Genomic DNA, 10206 nt, shown 5'->3' on the forward strand with positions numbered 1-10206 from the left:
GGAAAAGGCAGAAAGGGGAAAAAAAAATCTGCAAATATAACTTTTAGACTGATTGGAGCTGAGTAGCAATTTGCTTGAAATTATGAATGTAACTTGAACGTCTTTTAAAACCAAAGAGGGCTGGGGGTGAAGCTGAGCAATAGTGCTTGCTTTAAGGCATGTAGGGCTAGATTAGAGACTTACCCCAAGTGAAAAATGAAACAAAACACAAGGGAAAACAAGGGAGGAGCAAATAGTGAGTGTAATCAAGGCTTAGTAGGTAAAAGCAGAGCTATCGTGGTCCAGGGAGCACTGAAACAAGGAAATCAAGTGGCCTGTCTGCTCATCTCTTCTTTCTGGGTCCTCTTGAGGGAGGAGGGAGAGTCACAGTTCACTTTTAGCCAGGGTCAAAGCTAAAGAAGGGAACGCGTGCTTTTCCCAATGCCCTGGGTTTTCCCCCATCATCTGTTTCCACGAAGGCCTTTTCTGGGTAGTTCTTAAATGATCATTTCCTGCTGGGACCTGGGCGACAGTGGACATGGGGGTGGAGTGGTGGGGGTGGGGAGGGTGGGGAGTTCCGAGAGTTTTGGGTGTGGCCCGAACTGCTTTCCCGAGCTTATTGCTCCCCCTAGTGTTGAGCGATGCATCCTGCAGCTGGCAGCTTCCTTCCGAGCCATCTTTCTCTAAGGTCGCCCTCTGGATAATTTCTCCTTTTATGGATGTGGGCTGAAAGTCCCTCAGGTAGGGGATTCCAAACACAAGCAGTTCTGGAAACCAACTTGAGGGACACATTCTTTCGGTTTTTAGTTCATTGCTGAGACCTGATTGGTCGAGATGAAGCAACCAAACCCTTATCTTGGTAGTCCCGGAGGAAGAGGGCAATAAATTGAAACATTGCCTGTAACTGTAATAGGCATTGTGTAACTGGCCTTGGGCCAGGTGGTTTGCATATATTCCCTCTATAATTCTTGTAGAATTGACATGTGTAATCCTTATAACCATATGGCGAGGTAATTATTCTAGCTTTTCAAGAGAGAAAGTTCAGAGAGATTGTCTTGTTCAAAGTCACAAAACAACTGCTTCATCAGCCAATTATTTGCTGTCTATTTCATACCAGGCACATTATTTCTTTTAGTCATCACAGTAACACAGTCCGTTTTGCTCCTCATGGAACTGAGATTTAGATTAAGAAAGGATAGCTGAGTTGGTAGCATAGCAGAAGCAGCAGAGTACCTGTCTAGCAAAAGCAAAACCCGAGTTCAAACTATGGTCTATTATACGCCCCCCCCCCCCCCCCCCACACACACAAAAGGAATAACTGAGAAGCTTGCCTGTGGTCACAGAGCTTTGGCCCCTGACTCCAGTTCCTCCCTATTCCAGTCCACCATTGCATCATTGGTGGTAGGTGGTAGATAGATGAGACCTTGTCTCAAGCCAGTGTAACTGGTACTTTTTGACATCCTTCTTGAGGACTAAGAGTCTAGGGTCATGTGGTCCTTTGGATCTTCCAACCTCAGGTAGTCTGGTAATGAACAAAAACAACAACCAAGGCAGAAGTTTATGGATTCCTAGGGACAACTTGCTAGGAGAAACAACAGTAGTACATGCTGGGAATTTACAATACCATTGTCAGGTTCTAAGGGAAAGCACCTGGAGAAATCTGAGCCCTGGCTCCCTCAAATCACTTCAAATGAAACTCATATGTTCTCCTGATTTTGGTAGGCCAACATGGGCATTTCAGAACTCACATGGGGCCTAAAAACAATGGTGGATGGAAAATTACTGGATGAGTCTGTCATCGGTAGCTCACACCTGTAATCCTAGCTACTCAGGAGGCTGAGATCTGAGGACTGAAGTTCGAAGCCAGCCCAGGCAGAAAAGTTCACAAAACTCTTATCTCCAATACACCACTCAGAAAAAAGCCCGAAGTGGAGCTATGGCTCAAGTAGTAGAGCATTAGCCTTGAGCACAAAGAGGCTCAGAGAGTTTCCAGGCCCTGAGTTCAAGCCCCATGACCGGGGAAAAAAGGAAAAGAAAGTTTCTGGATGATGATAAGGTAAACCATGGAGTTCCCAAAGCACCCAGCAAAGTTTCCAAGAACCTGGATTATTATTTTTTTTTTGGGGGAGGGGGGTCCGGTTGTAGGGCCTGAACTCTGGGCCTGGGCGCTGTCCCTCAGCTCTTCAGCTCAAGGCTAGCGCTCTACCACTTGAGCCACAGCGCCACTTGTGGCTTTTTTTCTTTTTGCCTACGTGGTGCTGAGGAATCGAACTCACGGCCTCAGGCATGCAAGGCAAGCGCTCTACCACTGAGCCACCTTCCCAGCCCCAAACCTGGATTATTTTTTAACTCTTCTCCACCCCCTCAAACTACAGACTCATCATAAATTATAATAATGCTGTATGTCCCTTGTGATGAGTCACAAATTTTCCTTTCCATTCTAATGTTTGAAAAGGTTCAGTAATGATTGAATTATTGTGATTAAATATACTGGGTAATGGCACATGTGCATTGATATTAAGTTTGTTATTTCCAAGTGTAAATTTCATACTGGCAAGTGGGAAAAGTTTATAATTCTTTAAAAATTCATCTCTAAGTTACTTTGTTTCACACACACACACACACACACACACACACACACACACACACACACACACACACACACACAAATGAACTCCTTCTGTCTCTTTGAGCCCCCACAACCCAGATGCCTTCTGCGAGCTAGGTTTCTTTCTAGCCCTGCTGGCTGTTCAGCTAAGTAAGTATCCTTACCAGAAGAGCTGAAAATGACCCAAAGGCTGTTCCTCTTTCTCTGTCCTCTCTGTCCCTGTTTCTTCCCCGACAGATGGCCTGACATTGTAGGCAGAGAATCATTTCTGTATGAGAGTCAGAGACAGAGCTTTTGCTGGGCCAGGCTGCCCTACAATTTCAATTTGATAAAAGCCAATTACACATTTCCTTTGGTCTGTTATTTCAGCTGAAGCGCCACACAGTTAGCTGAATGGGTCCTTGTTGCTCACAAAATGGAGAAATATTTGCAGGGAAAGTAATGCACTAGTTATGTCTGTGCCCGTCATTTTTAGGCAATTTCCTGGTAAGTGGCCTTTTGCAGTAGGCTGGTGCTGGAAGCTTTCTATGCTTTCATTTCCTGCTTTGTGGTTCCTGCTGGGCTGTGTGAGTGTGTGTGTGTGTGTGTGTGTGTGTGTGTGTGTGTGAGTGTGTGTGTTGTCCTCTGCCTGAAAAATGTGACCTAGGATTTCTGCTTCTCTGGAAGGAGTCTGCAAACTTCCTGTTCTCCGTTTCCCTCCCCCACTTGCCTCTCTCTTCTTTTTCTCCTTCCTTCCTTCCTTTTTTCCTTACCTCCTCCTCCTCTTCCTTTCTTTTCTTTTCTTTTTCCCTCCCTCTCTTCCCTTCCTTCCCCACATCCCTCCCTCCCTCCCTCCCTCCCTTCCTTCCTTCCTTTCTTTTTTTGGTGCTAGTACTGCGACTTGAACTCAAGGCTTGGGTTCTGTCCCTTAGCTTTTCTACCATGTGAGCCAGTTTCACTTCTTGCCTTTTGGGGATAATTTAGTGATAATTTTTAATGTAAGATAAAAGTCTAACCAATATTCCTTCCTGGGCTTGTTTTGAACTGAATTCCTCAGATCTCAGCCTCCTGAGTAGCTAGGATTACTGGCATGAGCCACTGGGGCCCAGTTTTCTTTTCTTTTCTTTTCTTCCTCTTTCTCTCTTTTAAAAATTATTATCTTTAGTTGTACAAAGGGTTTCAGTTTCTTCCTTTTATCTCTAAAACAACCCTTGAATGCCTATTACCATTACAGTTTAGGACCACAGGGCATTTACAGCCTCGAGGGGTTGTAGACTTGTGTAACTCACTGACCCCCAAACTCCTATTTTCTTCCAGATACATGTTCCAAGTAAAATACCTCAAACTACTATCTTACACCATGATCAGGACTCCTGCTTCCCAGATAAAATAACTCAAACCACTATCTCACATCACAATCGGAACTCCTCCGCATGTGAGGGACAGAGAGCCCCATCCAAACTGGCCAAAGCAAGGAGTTTTTATTGGCTTTTCTGATGGAAAAGTCCATGAGGAGTCTGACTTCAGATGAGACTTTAGTCTCTCCATAAAATCTTACCAGGATCAAGGTTTTGCCACTTGCTCTGTGTCGCTTCTGTTTTCAGATAGGCTTTCTTCTTCAACAGGCAACAGCGCAGTTGCTCTGGTTTTGTAACTTGTCATATTCAATAGAAAACGTTACCTGCTTCTTTCTCCGACTCTGAGAAAGCCTCTTTGTGTCTCTTTGGTCATGCATCCTTGGTCCATGTATGCTATTTTTCTTCTTAAAATCTTTCCTTCCTATCCTCCCTTCTTCCTACCCTCCCTCTTTCCTTCTCTCCCTTTTTCCTCTCTCTCCCTCTCTTCCCTCCTTTCCTTCCTTCCTTCTTTCCTTCCTTCCTTCCCCTCCCTCCCTCCCCCCCTCTCCCTCCCTTCCTTCCTTCCCTCCTTCCTCCTCCTCCTCCTCCTTCTTCTTCTTTCTTTCTCTCTCTCTCTCTCTTTCTTTCTCTTTCTTCACTAGGTAGCACAGGTTGGTCTCAGACTCTCAGATCCCTTAGTCTCCAAGTGCTGGATTACAGGCATGCACTCACATGCCCACTCAAACCATGTATTCATTCTTGAATTGGTCTCTGTGGCCAGGGGATGTTGCTTTCATTGATTAGAGTTAGGTCATTGCCTCTGGAGGCATAGATGAAGAGAGGTGAAAATATGAAATGGAGATCTATGTATCCATCAGTCATCTATCTTTCTATCACCTTTTTATTAGTTTATTTTTACTTAATTACTACCAGAATAAGTAAAGATACATACTTGGGAAGCAAACTATAGGTGGCTGCTACACATTTACAGGTTTGTTTCATATTTACTCTCAGGTCAGCTTGAGGCAAGTCTGATGTCACCTCACTTTGCCCCAACTCTGCTTGGCCTGGATTTTTCTTGTGACCGATCCTTGTTAGAATGCCTTGTTCTTGACCTTTGTTTTCAAAGTCTGTGTGTGTACATGCACATCCCCCTCCCCCCCACAACCCTGCCACACTGCTATAGGAAGTTTTCATTGAGGGGTTGGGGTCCTAGATATGCTACATAAAAGCATTAAAAAGGTTTCCAGAGACTAGATTCTCAGACTTGAGGGTATATCAGAATCACTGAAGACATTCTCATTAAATCACTGATCAATGTCCAATTCCCAATTCCTAGAGCCCGTATCATGCACATATCAGTGTTTGTCAAAAACTTGCTGGAGGGCTGGGCGCCGGTGGCTCTCACCTGTAATCCTAGCTACTCTGGAGGCTGAGATCTGAGGATTACGGTTCAAAGCCAGCCCTGGCAGAAAGCCCGTGAGACTCTTATCTCCAATTAACCACCAGAAATCCTGTAATGGCACCATGGCTCAAGTGGTAGAGTGCTAGTCTTGAGCTGAAGAGCTGAGGGACAGCGCTCAGGCCCAGAGTTCAAGCCCCATGACCGGAAACAAAACAAAACAAAACAAAAACTTGCTGGAGGAAAGAGATTGAGATTAGATATACTAAAAATTATCTCTTGTTAGGGATGACAGAATGGTTCAAGTGGTAGAGTCCCTCTTTGCAGGTGTGAGGTCTTAAATTCAAATCCCAGAAGTACTGCTCACCCCCTATATACACATATGTATGCTTATATGTATATATATGTACACACATGTGTATATATATGCACACACATATAAATATATACACATATACGTGTTTATGTATGTATTTTTTGCTAGTGATTTTATAGGAAGTGAAAAATTTTGATATTCTTTTTAAAAAATAGCTAAATAATTCTTAATCAACAAAATACAAGAGAAAACAACAAAGATCTTCTGTCCAAAATGCTTTAGATGTTTGCCTGAGGGTCAGCTGACAGCTAGCTAAAAACTAGTTCTGTAATCTAAAAGAAAGCTTTGCTGCTGGGGGCCTGTGGCTCACGCCTGTAATCCTAGCTTACTCAGAAGGCTGAGATCTAAGGATCATGGGTTGAGGCCAGACCTGGCAGGAAAGTCTGTGAGACTATTACCTCCAATTAACCTCAGAAAAAGCCAGAAGTGGCACTGTGGCTCAAGTGGTAGAATGCTAGCCTTGGGCAAAAGGAGCTCAGGGACAGCAGAGTTCAAGCCCCAGGACTGACAAAGTAAAGAAGGCTTTGGCTTTATCCTTTATCAGACAGTTGTCTGAACATTTGATCATGGATTTATATGATTTGCATCATACAAAGAAGTTTATTTCAACCCAGTTTTACAAAAGTTTTTTTCCTTAAAAATTTTGATATTGCGGGGCTGGGAAGGTGGCTCAGTGGTAGAGTGCTTGCCTTTCATGCGTGAAGCCCTGGATTTGATTCCTCAGCACCACATTGGCAGAAAAAGCCAAAAGTGGCGCTGTGGTAAAGTGCTAGACTTGAGCTGAAGAGCTGAGGGACAGCGCCCAGGCCCAGAGTTCAGACCCCACAACCAAACAAACAAAACAAACAAACAAAAAACCAACAATTGATATTGGTTGTCAGTTCATACTGTTCTGAGACAGTTGTATATCATTTCTGTCAAAGAATTCCATGTTGACTTGGTTAATTTTTTTCATCTTATTCCAGCTCCTTTTCTTTTGATCCTATATCTTATCTTCTCCTTTTTCTCCTCCTCCTCCTCTTCCTCCTTGTCCTCCTTTAAAGACAAAATTATATTTCTTATTATCTTTAGGTAGTTGTGCAAAGGGCTACCATTTAACCAATCAGTTTATAAGTACAATACATCTTGATTGATATCACCCCTTTCATCATTCTCTCCCATTTATTTTTCTTTTTGTGTTGGTACTAGGGCTTTAACTCAGGGCCTCAAGCTCTCACTCTGCTTTCTTGCTCATTTGCTGGTAGTCTACCTCTTGGGCAATACCTCAGCCTGGCTTTTTGCTCATTAACTGAAGATAGAATCTCTCAGCCTTTGCTTCTCAGACTGACTTTGAACCTCATTCCTCAGATACCAATCTCCAAAGTAGCTAGAATTACAGGTATGAGCCACTGCCTGGTACCTGGCAATTACTCTGTGTTTGCTTTTGTCTTTTTTTTTTGTGCCAGTCCTGGGGCTTGCACTCAGAGCCTGGGTGCTGTTCATCCTTGAGCTTTTTTACTAAAGGCTGGCACTCTACCATTTGAGCTACAACTTCACTTTGAGGTGGTTTTTTTTTTTTGGTGCTTACTTGGAGATAAGAGTTTCACAGACTCTCCTTCCAAGGCTGGCTTCAAACCTCAATTCTCAGATTTTAGTTTCCTGTGTAGCTAGGATTACAGGCATGAGCTACTGGTGCCCTGTCATGGGGCTTGAACTCGGGGCTTGGGCGCTGTCCCTGAACTCTTCAGCCCAAGGCGAGCTTTCTATCGCTTGAGCCACAGCGCCACTTCCGATTTTCTAGTGGTTTATTGGAGATAAGAGTTTCACGGACTGGGAAGTGGCACTGTAGCTCAAGTGGTAGAGCGCTCGCCTTGAGCTGAAGAGCTGAGGGACAGCGCCCAGGCCCAGAGTTCAAGTCCCATGACCGACAAAAAAATAAAAAATAAAAAATAAATAAATAAAATACAAATAAAATTTATTAAAAAAAAAAAAAGAGTTTCACGGACTTTCCTGTCTGGGCTGGCTTTGAACCGAGATCCTCAGATCTCAGCCTCCTGAGTAGCTAGGATTGCAGGCATGAGCCACCGGTGCCCGGCAGTCACCCCATTCTTAAAGCACCATTCCTTCAACAAATGAATATTGAGTACCAGGCACCAAGCATACAGTGATGAATGTGATGGCCATAGCCCTTGTGCTAACAGTTCTGCAACTTGGAAATTATATAGCAATTTGATTTCTTTAATGCCCAAACATTTCTCATTTCAGTTCTACCCAGAGACTCTCACTTTTCATACGGAGAGAGGCCTGTGAATTCACTGTCTTTAACAAAAGACTTGGTTTGTACTGTCCTTAGAGGTCAATTGGCTTAAGCTGCAGTCAGCTTCTGTGATAATGTTTCTGTTTTCCTGATGCATAAGTGAATAGCTAATGAAAGCACTGTGGGTGACAAGCCATACTAGAAGCATGTGCCAGCTGTAGCTTCCAATGGCACAAAAATGGGAAAAGAACCAAGGTGAGCTGCATCACTCCTGTGTAATAGAGGGGAAAGAGAGCTTGTGTGACCTAGGTAGGTCACTTAAATATTTGGGATTTCAAATCCCTTATCCATAAAGTGGAAAAAACAATGTATTTCACAGTGTGATAGTAAAGATAAATGAGATACTATGAGGCTTATTGATAACTGTTTTCCTTTACCACTAATCTATCACCAAATTGTGTCAATGTTTACCTCCAAATTATCTCCAATACTTTATGTCTATTTCTATCACCATGATCACCTTGATCTGTCCTGGTATCTCTCTGTGGTGACAGCATGGGCCTTCTAGCAGTATTCATGCTCATGAATATTGTAAATTGTGGTGAGAACATTTAACATGAGATCCAGTCTCTTAACAGATTTCTAAATATATAGCGCATTCTGTTGACTGTAGATACATTATTCTGCATCTTACCAGTATTCATTGTAGTCTCCTCTGCTCCACCACTCAGGGGTCTGAGGGAATTTTTAAGGAAACAGTCTGATCATGTATACCCTCTCCCCACTCAGTAAAAACTTTTCAGTCCTTTTAGGATAACCTAATTTACCAAAGCTTCATTATTTGGCTTTGAGGCTTATCTTGCTAGAACCATCTGTTGCCACTCTGACCTTTGTAGTCTTTGCCTCAATCAACTGGTGACAAAGACCTTCCCCTTGACCACATTTAAGTGAGCTTCATAGTGAAATAAGCTGGTCATAGGAAGACAAATTGTGCAATATCATCCATATGCTATGTTCCAAATAGTTCAATTCATAGAATCAAAGAATAGAATAGTGTGGGGAAAGAGAAATGGAGAATTACTAATCAATGGGCAAAACATTTCAGTTAAGCAGAGTGAATAACTTGTAAAGATATGTTGCAGAATAGTGTATTCATCAGTAATACGCTATATATTTAGAAATCTGTTAGGAGACTAGCTCTCATGTCAAATATTCTGGCAATTTTAAAAAATGAATAAAAAGGTAGCAGGGAGTGGAGTGTTGTGTCTTTGGATCTGTCTTCCATTTCCACCTTTCACAACACCTATATTTCTCATTCCCATCTCCTATGCTTCTTGCTCCCCTTCCCGCTCTCCCCACCCCCTCAAGTCCTGAGTGATTGGAGCCAGGGCCTTGTGCTGGTATCATTTGAGCTATGCCTCCTCTCTTCCTTTCAATGCTGATTGCTCCAGGACCACTCCATGTTCCCTGTCCAGCCTCTCCTCATCCCTTTGCATTTCTTACTCAGATTTACAATGGGAAATACTCTCCTGAGATTTCCCAAGACCTCCTAGGCCCTAACTAATGCACCCCAGAGCCTTAGATGCTTCCTCCTCTTTCTTTCTTCCCTTGGTGGCCACAGTGACACTAAACTCTCTAGGTTGGCCTCTTGCCTTTCTGACTCCCCTTTCCTATTTATTTATTATTGTGAAAATACCATACAGAGGGGTTACAATTACATGAGCAAGGTAATGAGTACATTTCTTATCAAGCATTGTTGCCTCCTCCTTTGTTTCCCCTTCCCAGCCCTTCCCATCTCCCCCTACACATCCCCCCTTTCCCATTAAAAAAATTATTTTACTGTAAAGACGCTGTATAGTTACATGAATAAGGTAATGAGTACATTTCTTGTCAAACATTGTTACCCTCTCCTTTTTTTTCCTACTATCCCTTTCCTCCTCCACCTCCCCAACTCCCATTTTTAAAAAATATGACCCTGGGCAAGTGACTTCTCCATGCCTTGGTTTTTTGTTATTTTAGAAATGCTTTTTCTTTTTAACTTCACAGTGGCCTTGAGGATTAAAATTAATTAATGTTTCTATGCCTGACTTAAAGTAAATGTCATGTAAATAGAATAACGGTCTACTTTGTGACATACACAAATGAGAAAGATGCAATTAATAAATAACATGGTGGGAGAGCAGCTGTAAGTTGGAGTTGTCCTGAGCAAGGAAGGGCATGTGATCACCGGATGTAGAAGGCCTCATTAGGCAAATAGATGTCTTCATCTTGGTTTATCTTGTTATTCTT

This window comes from Dipodomys spectabilis, unplaced genomic scaffold (assembly GCF_019054845.1).
Source record: "Dipodomys spectabilis isolate Male_0828 unplaced genomic scaffold, ASM1905484v1 ptg000002l, whole genome shotgun sequence".
Classification (NCBI taxonomy): domain Eukaryota; kingdom Metazoa; phylum Chordata; class Mammalia; order Rodentia; family Heteromyidae; genus Dipodomys; species Dipodomys spectabilis.